The sequence below is a fragment of the Paramisgurnus dabryanus genome, chromosome 6, assembly GCF_030506205.2.
Source record: "Paramisgurnus dabryanus chromosome 6, PD_genome_1.1, whole genome shotgun sequence".
NCBI classification, from domain to species: Eukaryota; Metazoa; Chordata; class Actinopteri; order Cypriniformes; family Cobitidae; genus Paramisgurnus; species Paramisgurnus dabryanus.
The window spans coordinates 35,568,040-35,591,119 of NC_133342.1; the positions used below are offsets into that span (position 1 = coordinate 35,568,040).

Genomic DNA, 23,080 nt, shown 5'->3' on the forward strand with positions numbered 1-23,080 from the left:
TAAGGAGTTTAAGAAACTTTGGATGAAAAATATCCACTGTATAATTGGGACGCACAAACATCAAGAATCAGAGTATGAATCTCAACAATCAAATCAAGCTTTGTTGTTGATTGTCACCTTGGTTGTGTTTTATACGCTGATTGTTGATGTTTCTGCGTGTCTGATTAACCCTACAGATTAGTTTTGTGTGACAAAATGAAACGATTTAGACTATATGATTGCACAGGGTTGACAGTACAAAATGATATACAATAAAGTAATTGTTGAATACAGGTGTGAGTTTATTGAATTACAATACTTATACTTCCATAATAATTCAACATCATTTATCTCATCTTCCTCTCCTCTAAAAGATGTGTTTTATAAACGCACTATCACAATGAACAGAAGAAAACTAAACTTCAAGACCCAAGTACCCAACTAAAGGAAACACTAATCGGTACAATGGTGACTTAAACTTAATAATAAAATACAAAATAATTAAAAAACAAAGTATTATTTTAAAGATAAAAATGTCTCCTGACACTATTAAAGGTAAACTAATTTTGTACTTTCATTTAAAGTACATAAAAACTAAAAGTAATGTTATTATTATAATAATGGTACGGCAATTTTTTTTGCTGTATAAAGGCATATACATGTTTGATCAAACACTGACCATATAATTATAAAATACAGTAAAAACGGTTTAATAAACTTCTTTTAGAAGACATTAATCAATTACGCAAAACAAACACCATTCTATCCAAAAAAATTTTATTCAGTAGTCATTTTTACAATTATGTTTTTAAACGTAAATTGAATTTGTCCTCAAAGGCTTGTGTTCTAAGTCAAAACTCATTCCTTCACCGATTCATCCTAAAGTAGCAGTCCATAAAACAGAAACCATCAAACTGTCTATCGCGCAGTGAAGACTCCCTTCATAACGAACCATGCAAAGTCTGTAGCTTTGCAAATGACTGTGTATCTTCTGATATTCACAAAGTATAAAACACTGAGAGCACAGAACAGACATCGATATAAATCTCTGACTCCTGATGTCTTCGATGCAAATGCAGTAACATGTGTGTGTCAACAACAGTTAACTACCCAGATAGCATGCAAACCATTGAAACAATGTTAAAAACAGAGGTGTCAAATCCATGTGCCATGAGTAAAATTCCTCTCCAGTATTTTGTTCCAATCATCTGGATTTGCTAATTAGCACAGTTTTTCAGCAGGAGGTGACCTCCTGGCTCGTTGGTGTTTTAAGCCCTCAACCAAGCCTTCAAGGCAGCGCTGTCTGGAAGGCACTCCCCATGCCCCGAGCGTTTCAGCCAATCACAGCACTGGTGCTAGATATTGAGCCTTCCACCAGCTTCTGGCAGTTTGAGCTCACCGTTGGTCAGGTGAGTAGTGCAGATATGGTAAGATAGGAATGTGACTGTATTTGAATTCAGCTCGAAATGTTTCGAGCGTTTAAGGGACGTGTTACCACGTTTTCACGTGTCTGTGGCGCATTTTTTTTCATGCCAGTTTCACGTATTGGTTGCACAATTGATTTTCCTAATTTCTTACCATTGTTGCTTGTGATTGGGGTTAGAACAACATTCTGTTACATAAAATGACATCCTCACCTTAACCCGCGGGAACGGTTTAAAGTTCAACCAAAGCCGTTTAAAATTCTGACAAATAAACCAATGCTTAAAACGACATCCGCATTTATGCCAAACGCAACTTTATCCTTGCTTGAAAACAGTTTAAAAATCAGACGAAAACCCCAAATCTAAGCATCTAAAAACAATTGAGCAACCAATACGTGAAACTGGCACATAAAAAAGTTGTGCCACAGACACATGAAAACGCGGTAACACATCCCTTAAATGCTCGAAACATTTCGAGCTGAATTCAAATACAGTCACATTCCTATCTTACCATATCTGCACTACTCACCTGACCAACGGTGAGCTCAAACTGCCAGAAGCTGGCGGAAGGCTCGATATCTAGCACCAGTGCTGTGATTGGCTGAAACGCTCGGGGCATGGGGAGTGCCTTCCAGACAGCGCTGCCTTTAAGGCTTGGTTGAGGGCTTAAAACACCAACGAGCCAGGAGGTCACCTCCTGCTGAAAAACTGTGCTAATTAGCAAATCCAGGTGATTGGAACAAAATACTGGGGAGGACTTTTACTCCTGGCACATGGATTTGACACCTCTGGTTAAAAACAGTTGATTTGTCAATGTTAACTGCATTGAATCAATATCAGGTTTGCACCCTCCAATAATATTGAAAAAATATTGACATTTCAACCAATCACCATTATTGTGATCAGTGTTTGCTTTAGTTGGGTCATTGACTCTTGACATTAACCAAGTTATTTTTTTATTTTCTCGTTTTAGTGTTTGTATGTGTTTATGTAGAAACACATGTTCACCGGTAAAGAAAGATGTGTTTCAAAGTTAAGTTTGATTGCTTTTTGTGAAGATGACAAGATTATTTAAAATTAAGCTGCTTTACGTGATTATGTTGATCCATTTTTGACAATTATAATTCTTTTGGTTTGTAAATACCACTGTGACGAGACAAACAAAAAAATTGCTGACACATTCAGACATCATTACTCATCCTACAAATCTCAATAATGGTGACAATCATCAAACAAATTCATATAAAACGATCAACTGCAATGCATGCTGGGAGTTATAAATTAGTTAAGTACTACGATGATACCCAGCATGCATTGCAGCATGAAGCTTTCTTTTGTTGATCGTCACCATTGATGAGATTCGTAGACCGATTCATGATGTCAGAGATAGATTCAGTAGTTTAACTTTTTAAATGTGTTTTTGTAATCCTCAAAATAACAGACCTGACACTGGTTCCAACTAGGACTGAAAAATCCATTTTATGCATAACTATTATTATTACAGTATTTCATTCATATCATTTAAGTATATCTACAAGAATTAAACTACTTGACAACATTAGATCTTTGTTTTCTTTGCAATAGCAGATGTATTTTAAAACACTGCTTCAGCAGCCAAAGAAAACTTACCATTAAAACACAAGAGTCACAGGCCCAACTAAAGCAAACACTGATCACGTTAATGGTGATTTGTTGAAATTTCAATTTTTTTTCAATATTAATGGAGGGTGCAAACGTGATATTGATTCAATGGTATTAACATTGACAAATCAACGATTTTTAACATTGTTTCAATGGTTGCATGCTATCTGGGTAATTATCAAAGCTGACAGATGTCAAGCAAAGAGACCAACAAATTATATTGCACATTTATTACTCCGCTGCCTTCTTTCCGTCTAAAGGAAATGACGTGTAACTATGGTTATTGCTGATTGGCCAACGCAGTTGGCAGAAGGAAGCTAATCTGTCCAATGAGAAACCTCTTACCACCCCCCTACCTCTTGGCACGCCCATACCTCTTGCCACGCCCATTACTCCAAGCTGCAGCTACCCCTGTCTCCTCAGTCTGGTCAATCTCCACCAGCAGAGAACAGAAGTTTTCCAGCTGCTGGAATCCAGGCAATGGGTTGGGGTAACAGGCATCATCTTGTTGAAAAGTAAGATATTTGCATCAATTGGCTTTTCATAAATTGTAGTGATGTATTTAGGTGAACAGAAAATCACTCACAAAGGCTGGAGGGTGAGCAGTGGTAGTTTCTTCTGTGGTAAGGGTCATGTAGGCCGGGTCAGCTGTCATCCTTTCCTGCTGTGCCTCTGGGTCGCTCGCGTGATTTTTTTTCCCAAACCAGTTCAGATAGGAGTTTTACTTAAACATGAGCTCAGGGGCAGAAAGACATTTGATTGGTTCACAAAAATGACCAATGAAAGTCCTCAACCGGAGCCTTCAAGGCAGCTTCTGCAGTGAAGCAGTTCGAGCTCACCGTTGGTCAGGTGAGTAGCGCAGATGGTTAGATAGGAATGTGACTGTTTTGAATTCAGCTCGAAATGTTTCGAGCGTTTAAGTTACGTGGTACCACGTTTTCATGTGTCCGTGGCACGACTTTCTTTTTCGTGCCAGTTTCACGTAATGTTTACTCAATTGTTTTTCCTATTTTCTTACCATTGTCGCTTGGGATTGGGGTTAGAACAACTTTCTGTTACATAAAATGACATCCAAACCGAACTCTAACCCCAACATCAAGTGAAAGCAGTTTAAATTTCTGACAAATAAATGTATAAAACACTGCCATTCTAACCCAACTTCATCCTCGAGCGAAAACAGTTTAAAAATGAAAAAAACCCACAAATCTAACCCCAATCATGTGTTCATGTGCCAAGTATTGGCGGAGTTATCAGTTCATGTTTGTAACGTGTTTGAGGAAGATGGTCAAGGAGACAGAGATGTCGAAATGCACTCCCTGTTTATTTTCTTTATTTGCCAAAAGCACACGGTTTTGTTGTTATTATGAAGGCACTCAAATTAAAGTAGACACTTCACAGTTTCTAATGATGTATTACATGTATGTGTATGATTATGAATGATGGAGTATTTTAAGTGGATGTCACAGGAAACAGGAAAAAATCCGTAAAAACGCGGCCCCGCGTTTTTGGACCCCAGGGAGTGAAACTCTCAAGACGAACACACAAACACTCTTACTGGTTTGTGGATCTGGTTCGTGTGCATGTGTGTGAAGCACAGGGCTCTGACTGTGACAGACGCTTTGCCAAAACAACTATGCAAAAGACAAACAACCCTCTTCATTTCAAGACACCAAGGAATTAAAGGCAGTAACTTTGATGTAATGATACAGTATCCACTTCAAATTCAAGAAGCAAATGTTGCTGTGGAGTTTAGTAATCAGTAATAAATCTGTATTATAAATATTATTATTCTATAATTCTTGTGTGCCTTATTATCATTCATACACAGTAAAACTCCCAGTGTTAAATTAACACTGCTGGGAGCATATATGGTCCCACTCTACAGGGTGTTAAATTTACACTGAATCAGTGTTAAAGTTAATGAGGTAATGAAGTGATGATTAAGACATTAATGGTGAACACCTGCTGGTCATTTCATGTCAAATCAACTTAATTTTAGAATTGTTCCTGTCTCTAAGTTTTTATTTTATTTTTCTGGAGAAAGTAATACTAAAATAATGAAAAAGGTCAACATATTAAATGCAATAGATATATAAAAACTGCTGTGTGTATATATGATTCTATCTTACAGAGTTTTAAAAAGTTACACTGAAGCAGAGTAAAAAGCTGCCATCTTTAACTTTTGCCTCTCTATCATCATCTGTGTTTGAAACTTAAAGGGGTCATATGATGAAAATGTTAGCAATTGCCACTTTGTAGGTGTGAGCAAAAATAGGTCATTGAAATTTGGCTTTCATTATGATGTCATAAGGATATCTTATTAGAATAATACCGCCTCCTTAATCTGAACTCTCCAACCACTGCACTGCCGTTTAGTGCAGAGAGAAAGAAAGAGAAAGGAAGGACTTGACAGCACAATTGAGTTTGAATTACAACAAACCACCATCATTGTGATCAGTGGTTGCACTTCATCCGCTCTTTTGCATTTTAAAAAACACACCCAAACAACACATTTTTGGACTTGACAGCACAATAGAGTTTCAATTACAACAAACCACCATCATTGTGATCAGTGTTTGCACTTCATCCGCTCATTTGCATTTTAAAAAACACACCCAAAACGACACATTTTTGCTCAAACCTACAAAGTGGCAATGCTAACATTTTCATCATATGACCCCTTTAAAGTTACAACTTGCTTGTAGAGTTACATGGATGATAAGTTTAATCTCTATACAACAGCTGTATTTCTGGTTAATAAAGTGAGTCACCATTGTCCCGATTAGTGTTTCCATTAGTTGGGCACTTGAGTCTTGAAGATTAGAGTTGGCCTTCTTTTGTTCATTGTGTTTATTAAACACATCTGTTGGAGCAGATGGAGGTGACACAGATGAAGTTATAAACTGTTGGTGTGCTACAGTATTTGTTAAATATTGTGATTCACTGATCTCAAACTAAAAAAAACACTAAATGTAAGTTACATTTTTTTTATGTTCAGTCAAACCTGTGATGTTCCTATGCTGTAAATCCATACCCTTAAAAGTAAATTTTTTTACACAAATCTAATCTGTGGTTTCAGTCGGACACCCTGAGACATCAACAATCACCCTATAAAACACAACCATGGTGACAATCAACAACAAAGCTTCATGACATCAACAATCAGCCTATAAAACACAATCATGGTGACAATCAACAACAAAGCTGCTGGTCATTCCGTGTCAAATCAACTCAATTTTGGAATTGTTCCTCTCTTAAAATGTTTATTTTGTTGACTCTTTTTCTGGAGAAAGTAATACTAAAATTAGGAAGAAAGCCAAATTATTAAATGCAATAGATGAAATCACCATAGTTAAATGAACACTATCATCATCTCTGTTTGAAAACTAAAATTACAACTTGCTTGCAGAGTTACATGGATGATAGGTTTAACTTCTAAAGAACTTCTGTAAATCTGGTTAATAAAGTAAGTCACCATTGCTCCGTGTGTTTCCTTTAGTTGGGTACTTGGGTCTTGAAGTTTAGTGTTAGTTTTCTTCTGCTAATTGTGGCAGTGTGTTTATAAAACACATCTATTAAAGCAGAGGAATATCCAAGTATATATCGCTGCAGCCCGGAGACTGCAGGTGGGAGGATCTTATGCCGCAAGTGGGAGGAGCTTATGCTGCAAGTAGGAGGGATTTCAGAAATGTGCAAGTAGGAGGAGTTTCGCTTTAAATGGGACGGTGGTGAATCCTCTGAAAGTTTGTACAGCCCACTTGCGGCTAAAGCTCCACCCACTTGCTGCTAACCCACCCATTTGCAGCTGGCTCCGACCTCCGTTTATACCCCTTTCGGAATATGAGAGAAATGAAGTCTATTACTGTTACTATGTTAATTTGTGTGAAAGTATAAGTCTTGGGATTCAATGATATCATAAAAAAGTAATCACTGAATATAAGTGTTTAATTTATGTTCTGCCAACCCTGTGAGGCTCCCATGAAATCCAACAGTGCTGTAAAAGTCCACATACCCTATAGAGTTAAATATTGTTTACCCAAATCTAATCTGTGGTTCCAGTCAGACACACTGAGACATCAACAATCAGCCTATAAAACACAATCATGGTGACAATCAACAACAAAGCTTCATGCCGCAATGCATGCTGGGTACCAGGATTATAGAAAACTCAATCATAAATCCCATCATGCATTGTAACATGACAAAAATTTAGAAACTTCTTACCATTAACGGTCACCATTGTTGAGATTTGTATCAGAAATCACTCTTAAGCAAACAACAACAACAACCTAAAGCATTACTGCAATGTAATTTGCATAGAGTTTTTATATGCCTGTTTCTTCATAATAAATTTGTGATCAAATGTTTCAATGATTTGTAGAGTAGAATATAATAAATATAACTAAGAAGGTCTGGAAGGTTTTCCCTCTACATGAAGTAACGAACAAGTGATCTTACTAAAACATTGTTGCTATTGCTATCAGATGAGAGTTAGATCAGTGAAAGTCAAGGGACAAATGCCTAACTAAAGGAAACACTAATCACAGTAATGGTGACTTCAAATGAACTCATAACAAACACAAACTTAAGATTTAATGTGCTACATTTTGTGATAAATGTCTATTTAACCTGTGATACATCACATCAGAAAGAAGATTTGTCTACTAAATCACGCGTGTGGATACTGGAATAGTTGAGCACTTGTATTTTGTTCTGACAGCTGTTTAGAAGTTAAACTTATCCATTTAGAAAATAACTCTGCAAGTTATCATTTTATTTTTCAAACAGAGATACTGATAGAGAGTTAAAAAACACTGAATCAGTGTTAAAGTTGCAAACGTGAAAGATTGCAGCTTTTGGAGGCATACACCCAACAGTATTCATCTATTGCATTTAATAATTTGTCTTTCTTTATTATTTTAGTATTTTCTCCAGAAAACGAGTCATCAAAATAAAAATTTAGAGACAGGAAAATGTCCAAAATGTAATTGATTTGAATGACCAGCAGGTGTTCACCATTAATGTCTTAATCATCACATCATTATCTCACTAACTTTAACACTGATTCAGAGTTATATTTTTAACACCAGTCTTTTTTAACACCGATCTTGGTGTGGATTATATAAACACCAAATAGTGTTGATTTAACACTGGTAGAGTTAATTTAACACTGGGGATTTTCCTGTGTAGCAGCGCCCCTGTACGTGATGTTAAAATACAGTAACACTGTTCAGTAAATGATAAAAAACAACAAGAAATATGTAGCTTGCCATGAATATGCTTTTATTTTGTTTGACTATTATAAAAAATCTCTTTAATTAAACTGATTACACAATTTCATAATGAATAATAGAGAGTTATTACTTGATTATTTAACTGTAATGTTATTCATGCACTGTTAACCCAGAAATTGTCTTTACTCAAACAATCAAGGAAAAATCATTAATATTTTCTGTTTTGAAGCCAAAGCTTAAATGTATTTGTTGATTTAACTGTTAACCTTACAAAATCTATTAAACTAAAACATTCAAGTAAAATGAACTTAAAATTATTAGTTCATGTTGTGAGGAATACCCATAATCCTTTGCGCCTGAATATTTTGATTATTTTCTGCTTTTTCACAAATTAAAAACTGATAAGAACTTTCTGTACTCAAATATTTGTTAATAAAATGTCATATAGGTTCAAGCTCTTATATTATTGATGTTGTTTTGTTGTAAATTATAATTTTGTGAAGGCACCATTCAGGTGATCAGTGTTTCCGTACATGAACCCTGTTCAAAACATTTTACTCTATTTCTCTCCACAGTACTGACAATGTATGTCAAAACACATTTTTTGTGTGTTTCTGTGGAGAATCACGTTTATTCAATGACTGACTTAAAGTCAGTCATTAATTTTTGTTATAAAACCATTTATAACATCAAATGTAATAAAAACTTAAGTTATATGCAATGGGTTTCCTCACACATAATGTCATCGAATCTGGGTTAAGAGTGCAGGAATATTGGAAGAAATTAAAACATTAAGTACATTAAACTTAAAATTAATTGTTATTTAAACCAGGCAAAATTAACTTTTTTAGGGCAACGAGTTTCCATAAATGTTTTAGGTTCAATCAACCTGTATGGGCCTTACAGTGTGGTAGAATAGTAGACAGACAGACAGATACTGTAGTGTCAGTGTTTGAATAATGTCAAAGCTGGGGGGTCCCCTAGCTAAGCCCCCCTCCCATTATAGGGTCGCTGTGATTTGACAAAGATGTAATCCAGGATCAACAATCATCTTATCCTGGTTGTAATCAAATAAACCCCAAATTACCCTTAACTCAAACCCTTAACGGTTTTTACCCCTCAGATTAATGTGAAACACTGCGGCAAGGCCAGACTTTGGTTGATCTTATTGGTTAAATGGATTACATTGCGTTTTTGAAATCATAGACGGAATAATTTTTGGATCAGCAAAACTGGGGCTGGGAAAGTAAAATAACCTATATGGGGAGGCTGCAGACCTGGAGCCGGTAGATCTACGCCCCTGGCAGTTTTGCGCCCCTGGCAGTTTTGCGCCCCTGTTGCTACTCATGCGTCCAGTAGGGGGAGAGGGAAATACAACTAGGATACTAGCCTATTTAAACAACCGTTTATGAGCACTAATATTACACATTTAAGCGAAAATTGTATAAACTTACACTGCAGTCTGCACACTACGGAACCACAGACAGTAAAAAATCCATATCTGGTCATCTTGGTTTTTATTATTGGAGCTAAAAATAAGGATCATGGGTTTAAATAGTTTGGGATTATGATTCGAGTGTATATTAGCGTGTTTTCCTGTGGCATTTGAAATCGATTGGACCCGGAAGAGGCGCATGATGACGTCACACTTAACTATTTATATTTATTTATAAACTGTTTTTATATACAAGAGACTGACTGATATATGATGTTGTGATTTTATATTAAGTTACATTTGGATATTAACCATATTTAGGCCATTAGACATAAACTGTGTAATTATGGATCCTAAATAAAATATCTGCTGTACAATTCACAGGTCGTCATACAGCTACAAAACATCCTACGTAGCATTTTATGAAGACAAACACAATGTAACTTTTCTAAAATTCCAAGGGTCATTTAAAAGAAAGAGACAATATTGTGGTTCACAAAAAGAATTATTAACACCATGACTTGGTTATTTCTTAACAGCATGACTCCTGTAGATGACTCTCCTGGTTTGCCACTCTTTCAATGTTTTTTATCCGCCTATCAAAGTGCTCTCGCTCACTGATAAAAAATAAATAAAGCAAAGATTGAATAGTGTTAGATGGTTACTTATAATTAATGGCAGTATATCGCATCAATCGTTTATAAATAATAAATGTATTATTATAATACAATCAACAACAATAACTTTAGCAGATTATTTAACATACCTCAATTCGTATCGCTTCAAGGTCTGCTCTGCTATCATACGGTCTGCTGTTCTAATATATGACACAGCCTCCCCCTACTGGACGCACGAGGAACAACAGGGGCTTAAAACTGTCAGGGGCGTAAAACTGCCAGGGGCGTAGATCTACCGGCTCCAGGTCTGCAGCCTCCCCCAACTCAAAATAAGAAGAAATTAAGAATGGTGCTAGACATGCTGTAAAATGATAAAGTGCACACATTGAGAAAAGAGAGGTATGTATTAATTTGTCTTAGGCCTAGTCCACACGGACAGGGGTATTTTTATAATCGGAGTTTTTCCTCTTGCGTTTATAAAAAGTCCCCTTCACACCTGCTCGGTTTAAAAGAAATCTCCGCCTACATGAACACACAAAAACACGCTGTCAAGAGCATGCCACACAACCCTTATCGTAAAGCCACGTTGGCCAATCAAAAACACTGCAACCGGCGTTTCTGAAAATCCTCATCCTGGCAGGGATTTTCAAAAATGTTCAGTTTCAGTGACATGATACTGCTTTCCACGTGGACGAACAGCCGAACCGCGTAAAAAAAGTCACGGTTATAAAAATACCCGTGTGGACAAGGCCTTAGTTGAGGGAAGAACAAAGTAAAATATTGAAAAACAGTGGGGTTTTTGTTTAAAGGGACATTTGCATAAAGCTTTGTATAGTTAGAACCCCAGTCATGTTTTTGAATGGTCGTGCATTTCCTCGGTTGCCGCTGAGACAGGAGAAATACAGATTTCAGTGTTGCACTTTCTTCTTTCAATGATGTAAAAAGTCCAATATCTTTGTTGAGGGGGTGAGACTAACACCCCTTTTCTCTGTCAAATATGCACCAAATTCGAAATTTATGTTACATTTTGACTACAAATATGACACACTTTCAATAAAGATTAATGTTTCTACGGGTGAAATTCTCCTTTAATGGCAATATACATGGGATTCACACAAAAATGTTCTTAAACCACACATTTCACATGCGATTGTTTTTTATGTGGTATTCATGTTGTCTACAAGTGAGAAACATGAAATTCATGTGGTTTGTCTAAATGTGAGTAATACTGTTTTCACACAAAAAAATATTATTAATATTTCATAAACATCCACACAAGCCAGCTATACCCTCATGAGAATATTAAAGAAATAATCTCCAGATGTGTGACTTGTAAACAGGAAATGTTGTAATCTGTTTTATTGAAACTTGGACACAAGACGCAACTTGCGTAACGTCTTTTCATAAACAACATTTTAAAGCTTGCTTAATTTAGAAAATTTGAGAAAGAATTGCCATAAACAGCTTAAATTACGTATAATGTTATTTACAATTATTTATTTCTCTTCCTTCTTCTCAGAGTCTTTAAAGACCACAACAAATTATCTGTGTGCACACACATGACAAATAACTCAATTCAACTTTACAGTATAGTATTCTTACAGTATAGTATTCTTACTATAATATTCTTCCAGTAGTCTTTAAAGGACAAGTTCGGTATTTTAGACTTAAAGCCCTGTTTTCAGATTGTTTATGGTGAAATAGAACGGTTTTGACTGAAATTTCGACATTTTCGGCTGCCCTGAGAATTTTCGCGTGTTTGTGTTCCAGCTCAGACCTCTACAATGGGTTTAATGGTGCACTGGAACAATCCTTCCTAAAATCCATTAAACTTTCGTTTACAAAGACGTGAAACTCACCGAGTGGTCAGGGGTGTTCACTGGTATGCTCACACAAAAATCGCTACAAAAGATGCTTTCCAACAGCTGTTTTAGCATTCGTTGTTAACTTGTGGACCTATTTTTCCAAACGCTTCACACCCGTATATTCTTCCGCTTAGAGCTTGAATAATAGACACTCCAGCCCAGGTGGTGGCGCTAATCCGCCTTTGCCAATTGCAAGAATAGAAACAAAGTTCCCGGCGCGGAGTAATACCGTACCTCACAGCACAACTAATACAAGTCAATGGAGTTGGTAAAAACTACGATAAAACCAGTTGGAATGCGTCTTTTGGAGCGATTTTTGTGTGAGCATACCAGTGAACACCCCTGACCACTCGGTGAGTTTCACGTCTTTGTAAACGAAAGTTTAAAGGGGTCATATGATGAAAATGTTAGCATTGCCACTTTGTAGGTTTGAGCAAAAATGTGTCGTTTTGGGTGTGTTTTTTAAAATGCAAATGAGCGGATGAAGTGCAAACACTGATCACAATGATGGTGGTTTGTTGTAATTCAAACTCAATTGCGCTGTCAAGTCCTTCCTTTCTCTTTCTTTCTCTCTGCACTAAACGGCAGTGCAGTGGTTGGAGAGTTCAGATTAAGGAGGCGGTATTATTCTAATAAGATATCCTTATGACATCATAATGAAAGCCAAATTTCAATGACCTATTTTTGCTCACACCTACAAAGTGGCAATGCTAACATTTTCATCATATGACCCCTTTAAATCTGAGGGGCTTGTCAATAACGCCTCCACATTAACTGCCTCATGCAAACCGAGGAAAACCAAATGAGCAACCATGACCACCTAGCAAGGATAGAGGGAAGAGATGAGAGGAGACCTGAAGGAGCAGCAATGACCAAATTTTACAATTTCTCATGGAGGAAGCGAAATTTGTGAAATTACTTTTAAAAAATACTTTAGGAAAAATTGTAATTTACAATTTTAGTTACAGCACTTTACAGTAAAATGTAATTTACAGAAAGTACAGTATGAATTACTTTTTTTATTCTGAAAAAAGACAACTGCGAATGTGTGAATGCATTAAGTACTATTTCATATACCCTGATGTCTTTATTATCTATTCAGACTTTGAAGAATATAAAACAAGCTATGGCAGTGGGGGCAAAGCTGTTTAAAGCAGGGGTCTCAATCTTTTTGTGAACGAGGGCTACCACAATGGATAAAAAAATCTGGAGGGCTACTTTTTTATATAGTCTACTAAAACCTTTTTTGTTTTACTTGTTGATCATTGTTTTATCTTTGTTTCATGAGATTGCATGTAATCGATGGGAAATGAGAGAAAGCGTGTTTGAGGGGAGGACTCAAAGCTCTGAATTTTAGCCCGAACCCAGAGTACTCTCCCCTCTTTAACTGGGATAGATGAAACTATCTGAGAGTGAGGTGATGGGGGGGATGAGGGATGCTGCAAAAACTGCCACAGGTGAGGGACGGCTATTTAAAGGCACCTCTTTGCTCTGATTGGTTGGATGATCACATGACCATGCTCCTCCTGTGCAGGCAACGGCTGAATCCGAAAACCGCATACTGCCATACTATAAAGTAGGCAAAAAGCAGTAGGCGAACACTTCTATCCCAGCTTTCCCATGATGCCACGGGAAAGCAAAGCAATCGACCGGAGACCAGCCAATCGGGTGATTTCGATACACACACAGGGCTGTTCCTCAGCACCCAGACTTCACGCACAGACCCAGGATATACCACAATTAAAGTGCTCAGCTGATTCATGAAAATAAAGCTGTAGAATTGTCACAGCAGTGTTGAGCTGACAGTTGCAGTAAATATATGATGGTTTGTTAGAAAAATACATTGGAATAAAGTTTTGTTTCATATGGGATTCACTTCTATACGTTTTCAGTTATTGTGATTGTTTTATTCATTCATTTTTTATTCATGTTTCCTGTTGTTTTGAGTAAATACAAGAGATTGCTTCACTAAAATGTATATAATCACATTGCCTGCATTGTCTAGTTTGTATTCAAGCACAGCTGTCATCTGACAATAGATATTAAATTACAATCTGCTTGTTTTACTTATTTTGTCCCCTACAAAATAATGTGTAATATATCTGTAACACTGTTACAGATCAAGTTAATGATGCAATCAGGTGTTCATCTGTCCCTCATACACACGCATACGTTTTCATGTCTGTTATTAGGTTTGTTCGAGTTTATGAACCGCTGTAAGAACCAACAGCTGGATGACATCAAAGTACTGTGAGAGCGATTCCAGAAATCATACGTAGAAGTCTGATTTCGAGTTGCTCTCGCGGTATTGTGATGTCAATCTCCTGTCGGTTCTTGTGGTTCCGCATGAACTCGAACAAGTCTACTACGTCATATGTCACATGATAACGTCAACATGGCGAATGCTGTCCATACTTAACGCGAACGTATATACTGCCTTAGCGCACGTTAAGTAGGTACCCAGTGAAATTCAGTACCTACACAGTAAGTATGCGATTTCGGATTCAGCCAACCTTGGAAACCACTAGAATATGGTGATATGCATCAGTTAAAATAGACTTTTGGGGTTATAACATTATCGCTCTCTTATTTACCCCCTAAAATTATAAGGGTTGATATCTTACCACAACAGTTCTTTATTTGTTTAAAGTGATTTAATTGGTATATTTCTGCTGATGTAGCTGTGGCATTACTTCAAAGCTACACAGGAAAATCCCCAGTGTTAAATTAACTCTACCAGTGTTAAATCAACACTATTTGGTGTTTATATAATCCACACCAAGATCGGTGTTAAAAATATAACTCTGAATCAGTGTTAAAGTTAATGAGATAATGAAGTGATGATTAAGACATTAATGGTGAACACCTGCTGGTCATTGAAATCAATTACATTTTGGACATTTTTCTGTCTCTTAATTTTTATTTTGATGACTCATTTTCTGGAGAAAATACTAAAATAATAAAGAAAGACAAATTATTAAATGCAATAGATGAATACTGTTGGGTGTATGCCTCCAAAAGCTGCAATCTTTCACGTTTGCCTCTCTATCAGCATCTCTGTTTGAAAAATAAAATGATAACTTGCAGAGTTATTTTCTAAATGGATAAGTTTAACTTCTAAACAGCTGTCAGAACAAAATACAAGTGCTCAACTATTCCAGTATCCACACGCGTGATTTAGTAGACAAATCTTCTTTCTGATGTGATGTCTCACAAGTCAAATAGACATTTATCACAAAATGTATCACATTAAATCTTAAAGGGGTCATATGATGAAAATGTTAGCATTGCCACTTTGTAGGTTTGAGCAAAAATGTGTCGTTTTGGGTGTGTTTTTTAAAATGCAAATGAGCGGATGAAGTGCAAACACTGATCACAATGATGGTGGTTTATTGTAATTGAAACTCTATTGTGCTGTCAAGTCCAAAAATGTGTCGTTTTGGGTGTGTTTTTTAAAATGCAAATGAGCGGATGAAGTGCAAACACTGATCACAATGATGGTGGTTTGTTGTAATTCAAACTCAATTGTGCTGTCAAGTCGTCCTTTTCTCTCTCTTTCAGAGTTCAGATTAAGGAGGCGGTATTATTCTAATAAGATATCCTTATGACATCATAATGAAAGCCAAATTTCAATGACCTGTTTTTGCTCACACCTACAAAGTGGCAATGCTAACATTTTCATCATATGACCCCTTTAAGTTTGTGTTTGTTTTGGGTTCATTTGAAGTCACCATTATTGTGAGTAGTGTTTCCTTTAGTTAGGCATTTGTCTCTTGACCTTCACTGATCTAACTCTCCTCTTTTAGCAGTTGCAACAATGTTTTAGTAAGACCACTTGTTCATTGCTTCATCTAGATGGAAAACCTTCCAGACCTTCTCAGTTTATTTTTATTATATTCTACTCTACAAATCATTGAAACATTTGATCACAAATTAATTATGAAGAAGCAGGCATATAAAAAGCTCTATGCAAATGACATTGAATGAGACTGCCGTAATGTTTTAGGGTGTTTTTGTTGTTGTTTATTGCTTAAGAGAGACTTCATGAATTCTGATACAAATCTCAACAATGGTGACAGTTAATGGTACACTGTAAGCCCATACAGGTTGATTGAACTTAAAACATTTATGGAAACTCGTTGCCCTAAAAAAGTTGATTTTGCCTGGTTGAAATAACAATTAATTTTAAGTTTAATGTACTTAATGTTTTAATTTCTTCCAATATTCCTGCACTCTTAACCCAGTTTAGATGACATTACTAGAAATGTGTGAGGAAACCTGTTGCATATAACTTTAGTTTTTATCACTTTGTATTACTTTTGATGTTATAAATGGTATTATAACAAAAATTAATGACTGATTTTAAGTTAATCATCGAATAAACGTGATTCTCCACAGAAACACACAAAAAGGTGTTTTAACATACATTGTAAGTACATTGGTGAGAAATACAATAAAATGTTTTGAACAGGGTTCATGTACGGAAACACTGATCACCTGAACGGTGACTTCACAAAATTATAATTTACAACAAAACAACATCAATAATATAAGAGCTTGAAACTATATGACATTTTATTAACAAATATTTGAATAGAGAAAGTTCTTATCAGTTTTTAATTTGTGAAAAAGCAGAAAATAATCAAAATATTCAAGCGCAAAGGATTATGGGTATTCCTCACAACATGAACTAATAATTTTAAGTTCATTTTACTTGAATGTTTTAGTTTAATAGATTTTTTAAGGTTAACAGTTAAATCAACAAATCAATTTAAGCTTTGGCTTCAAAACAGAAAATATTAATGATTTTTCCTTGATTGTTTGAGTAAAGACAATTTCTGGGTTAACAGTGTAAGAAAGTTGCTACATTTTTGTCATGTTGCAATGCATGATGGGATTTATGAATGAGTTTTCTACAATCCTGGTACCCAGCATGCATTGTGGCATGAAGCTTTGTTGTTGTTTGTCACCATGATTGTGTTTTATAGGCTGATTGTTGAAGTCTCAGTGTGTCTGACTGACACCACAGATTAGATTTGGGTAAACAATATTTAACTCTTCAGGGTATGTGGACTTTTACAGCGCTGTTGGATTTCATGGGAGCCTCACAGGGTTGGCAGAACATAAATTAAACACTTTTATTCAGTGATTACTTTTTTATGATATCATTAAATCCCAAGACTTATACTTTCATATTAATAAACATAGTAACAGTTATAGACTTCATTTCTCTCATCTTTCTCTGCTTTAGCAGATGTGTTTTATAAACACACTGCCACAATGAGCAGAAAAAACCTAACGCGAAACGGCCCAAGTACCCAACTAAAGGAAACACTAATCGGAGCAATGGTGACTTACTTTATTAACCAGATTTACAGCAGTTCTTTAGAAGTTAAACCTATCATCCATGTAACTCTGCAAGCAAGTAGTAATTTTAGTTTTCAAACAGAGATGATGATAGTGTTCATCTAACTATGGTGATTTCATCTATTGCATTTAATAATTTGGCTTTGCAGGACTTTCATTTTCCTGCCAGCTTCACGTGTTGGTTACTCAATAGTTTTTCCTATTTTCTTACCATTGTCGCGTGGGATTGGGGTTAGAACAACTTTCTGTTACGTAAAATGACATCCTAACCCAAACCCAACTCTATCCCCAACATCAAGTGAAACAGTTTACATTTCTGACAAATAAACGTAAAAAACCACTGCCATTCTAACCCAGACCTAACTTCATTCTCACGCGAAAACAGTTTAAAAATAAGAAACCCACAAATCTAACCCCAACCAACAATGGTTTGAAAAAAGGAAACAAAAATTGAGTAACCAACACGTGACTCTGGCACGAAAATGAAAGTTGAGCCACAGACACGTGAAAACGTGAAAACACGTAACTTAAACGCTCGAAACATTTCGAGCTGAATTTAAAACCAGTCACATTCCTATCTAACCATCTGCGCTACTCACCTGACCAACGGTGAGCTCGAACTGCTTCACTGTAGTGATGGGCAGTCCGGCTCTTTCCATTGATTCGGCTCTTTCGGCTCAAGCTCCGGCTCTACATTTTAGTGATGGCAGTCCAGCTCTTTTCATAGATTCGGCTCTTCTGGCTCGGCTCCCTTAGAAGAGCCGGCTCCCCTGCATGCGTCTGAATATTCGGCTCTGCTCGTTCGCTACAAAGAATCAGCTCTTAGAGCCGGCGTTCGCGAACGACCCATCACTACTTCACTGCAGAAGCTGCCTTGAAGGCTACGGTTGAGGACTTTCATTGGTCATTTTTGTGAACCAATCAAATTTCTTTCTGCCCCTGAGCTCATGTTTAAGTAAAACTCCTATCTGAACTGGTTTGGGAAAAAAAATCAAGCGAAAAGAAGGACTTGACAGCACAATTGAGTTTCAATTACAACAAACCACCATCATTGTGATCAGTGTTTGCACTTCAGCCGCTCATTTGCATTTTAAATGACACACCCAAAACGGCACACTTTTGCTTGGACCTAGATTAAGACTTAGTTTACATCTTAAAAAAATCTCATAATATCTCATATCCCCTTTAAATTAACACCGGCTCTGTGTTTATATGGGTACCACCAGCAGGGTGTTAAAAGTAACACCGAAGCAGTGTTAGAGTTAATAAGATACTTAAGCAATCATTTGAGTGATTATTTGATTATTGAAGACACCTGGTGATAATGAGCAGAACTACAACTACAACTTCCAGCCACTGGAAAAGACATCTCTCTTATTACAAACCAGACTGACTTTTGTCTACTTTGAAATTGTTTCGTCACCATTATGGTGATCAGTGGTTCCTTTAGTTGGGTGGTTTGACTCTTGTTTTTTGCCTTTGAGGTCTTTGCAACAGTGTTTATTAAACATATTATTAGTTTCAAAGGTTGTTAAAACAAAGTTTATATAGTTTTTATAACAGAGATTATAGATTTAAAGGGGTCATATTTTGAGACATTTTTAAGATGTAAAATAAATCTTTGTTGTCCCCAGAGTGTATATGTGAAGTTTTAGCTCACAGATATTCCACAGATAATTTATTATAGCATGTTAAAATCTCAAATTTGTAGGCCTGAGCAAAAGTGTGCTGTTTTTGGGTGTGTCCTTTAAAATGCAAATGAGCGGATGAAATGCAAACACTGATCACAATGATGGTGGTTTGTTGTAATTGAAACTGAATTGTGCTGTCAAGTCCTTCTTTTCTCTCTCTTTCTCTCTGCACTAAATGGCAGTGCTGTGGTTGGATAGGGCAGATAAAGGGGGCGGTATTATTGTAATTCGCCTTGCTACCTACCTCACAAAACAGGCGAAATCTGAACAACCTAATTATTCACATGCTTGCAGAAAATGGCTTACTCAAATTAAGTTACTGGGTTGATCTTTATCACATTTTCTAGGTTGATAGCAGCATTGGGGACCTCAACAAGGGTGATTCATCATATCTGCATTTGAGGCAAAAAGAAAGTTTCCAGCAAGTATTTAACAATAAAATTTGAAAAGCTTGATCTGAGGAGAGCTCTGTAAGTTAAAACCAATAGAGAACACATATTTGATCAACATTTCATTTTCTATGAGCACTGATTTTTTTTTACTTTGTAAATAATTTACTTAAATCTACAATATCTGCTTCAAAAACCTTATAAACTTTATTTTAACAACCTTTGCAACAAATAATGTGTTCAATAAACACTGTTGCAAAGACCTCAAAGGAAACAAGAGTCAGACTGCCCAACTAAAGGAACCACTGATCACCATAATGGAGACCAAACAATTTCAAAGTAGACAAAAGTTAGTCTGGTTTGTAATAAGAGAAATGTCTTTTGAGTTGATTTTATCTAAGGCAGTGTCTGGAAGTTGTAGTTGTAGTTCTGCTCATTGTCACCAGGTGTCTTTAATAATCAAATAATCACTCAAATGATTGCTAAAGTATCTAATTAACTCTAACACTGCTTCGGTGTTACTTTTAACACCCTGCTGGTGGTACCCATATAAACACTGAGCCGGTGTTTAAGGGGCCATGGCATGAAAATGTTAGCATTGCCACTTTGTAGGTGTGAGCAAGAACAGGTCATTGAAATTTGGCTTTCATTATGATGTCATAAGGATATCTTATTAGAATAATACCGTCCCCTTAATCTGGAGATGGTCCTCACTGCGGAACACAACATCCAGGGGGCGGGGTTGGATCAAGATCCAATTCCTCCCACTTTATATACTTTGTTCCGCCAAATGAACCAGTATATTTGCGTTTTTGCAGCCCGCAATTAGTTGCAACCTGTGGTCGCCAACGTTTGCTCTTATAATTAATAATATAGTTGAGAAAGATTCATAATTTAGTATCACAGTTAGGTGTAAGGAGAGGTACGGACACGTTCCCGACAGTTTGGTATCACTGAAGGGATTTATTTGTACATCCCACTTATAACATAGCTATTCCTATACGAGTAAATATAAAAACAAATTTATTTGATATCTTTTTTTAGCAAATAAAAAAGTAAACCATCTACGAGGGAAACCTGTTTCCTAATGGCTGTAAGAAAAGACGCGTTAAAACAAGTTCAAAGTCCATACAAGATAAACATTTAATTTATTAATTTCTAAATAACATGCCATAGCCTATATATTTTTATAATTATGCATATTTAATTTATACTGTATCCATTAATAGGTCTTAAACTGCATGTGGTAAGATTACTCATAGTAGGCTTACCCGAAATGTTTTACTCCAAAACATTATAGCAAAAAACTTCACCCTAAAGGCACTACTTTTATTGTAGTCATAAGTAAAGTTAGTTTTTATGTCAAAATAATAGCTTAATTTAATTACGACTTAATGCGGAACTGGTAACGCAGCAACACGTATATGACGTGTCTTGTGGTAAAACTGCCGACCAAATCCGCCCCTGGATCTAAATCCAACCCCGCCTCCTGGATGTCGCGTTCTGCAGTGAGGCGCTACTGTAAATCTGCACTATCCAACCACTGCACTGCTATTTAGTGCAGAGAGAAAGAGAGAGAAAAGAAGGACTTGACAGCACAATTGAGTTTGAATTACAACAAACCACCATCATTGTGATCAGTGTTTGCACTTCATCCGCTCATTTGCATTTTAAAAAACACACCCAAAACGACACATTTTTGCTCAAACCTACAAAGTGGCAATGCTAAGATTTTCATGCTATGACCCCTTTAATTTAAAGGGGATATGAGATATTATGAGATTTTTTTAAAGATGTAAACTAAGTCTTAATCTAGGTCTGAGCAAAAGTGTGCCGTTTTGGGTGTTATTTAAAATGCAAATGAGCAGCTGAAGTGCAAACACTGATCACAATGATGGTGGTTTGTTGTAATTGAAACTCAATTGTGCTGTCAAGTCCTTCTTTTCTCTCTCTTTCTCTTTGAACTAAATGGCAGTGCTGTGGTTGGATAGTGCAGATAAAGGGGGCGGTATTACCTTATTCTGACATCACAATAAGAGCCAAATTACAATGACCTATTTTTTCACATGCTTGGAAAGAATGGTTTACCAAAACTAAGTTACTGGGTTGATCTTTTTCACATTTTCTAGGTTGATAGAAGCACTGGGGACACAATTATAGCAGTTAAACATGGAAAAAGTCAGATTTTCATAATATGTCCCCTTTAACACCAGGGATGTTGCTGTGTGGGTTTTCACAGGCATGGTCACAATTATCTTTAATCTTTGTTTAAGAATGTTGCATTTTCTCTGATTATTTGCTTACTGTACTGAATTTTTCAATAAAATTTACATTTGCACAATAAATTATCTTAGCTGACATTGTTAGTATCTATAAATACTGTTCATTGTGGTCAAAACTATAGCAAAAGAAATAGTTCTTTATTATTAAAGGGGTCATATGATGAAAATGTTAGCATTGCCACTTTGTAGGTTTGAGCAAAAATGTGTCGTTTTGGGTGTGTTTTTTAAAATGCAAATGAGCGGATGAAGTGCAAACACTGATCACAATGATGGTGGTTTGTTGTAATTCAAACTCAATTGTGCTGTCAAGTCCTTCTTTTCTCTCTCTTTCTCTCTGCACTAAACGGCAGTTCAGTGGTTGGAGAGTTCAGATTAAGGAGGCGGTATTATTCTAATAAGATATCCTTATGACATCATAATGAAAGCCAAATTTCAATGACCTATTTTTGCTCACACCTACAAAGTGGCAATGCTAACATTTTCATCATATGACCCCTTTAAATTACAGATAAAGATTTTGAATAGCTACAGTAGGTTGGATTGTATGTTTGGTGCAAAATGGGTATGCTAGAGGGGCCCGACTTCATATTCTTTCATAGGGCCCAAAATTGCTAGCGGCGCCCCTGTACGTGATGTAAAAATACAGTAACACTGTTCAGTAAATGATAAAAAACAACAAGAAATGTGTTGCTTGCCATGAATATGCTTTTATTTTGTTTGACTATTATAAAAAATCTCTTTAATTAAACTGATTACACAATTTCATAATGAATAATAGAGAGTTATTACTTGATTATTTAACTGTAAAGTTATTCATGGTAGAATAGTAGACAGACAAACAGACAGATAGTGTCAGTGTTCGAATTATGTCAAAGCTGGGGGATCCCCTAGCTAAGCCCCACCCCCTGGCCACTGTCTTCTTCATTGTATAAATTAAATATAATTAGTCTTTTTAAAGATACAGAAGTGATTTTCCTTTTTTTTCTGTTGTTTAATTAATATAAATGACAGAAAGCAGATAAGAACTGCTACTTTCAGACCAACACAAAGATCTGACTTCTTTCTGAACAGTTTGCACTCACTTTAAGACATAACTGAATGTTTTTATGAGAATAGGTGCCAAGACTGTGGTATTTCGAGATAATTTTGTGTTTGC

The 23,080-nt window shown here is 36.2% G+C and overlaps 1 long non-coding RNA gene across 1 annotated transcript; it reads right to left on the minus strand.

The window, feature by feature from the left end:
* Positions 1 to 8,308: 8,308 nt before the first annotated feature.
* LOC135767514 (uncharacterized) lies at positions 8,309 to 10,569 on the minus strand. The gene is made up of 2 exons (XR_010542056.1): positions 10,480 to 10,569; positions 8,309 to 10,330 (listed from the first exon to the last, which is right to left on the minus strand). It is a non-coding gene; the product is annotated as an uncharacterized lncRNA (long non-coding RNA).
* Positions 10,570 to 23,080: the final 12,511 nt, after the last annotated feature.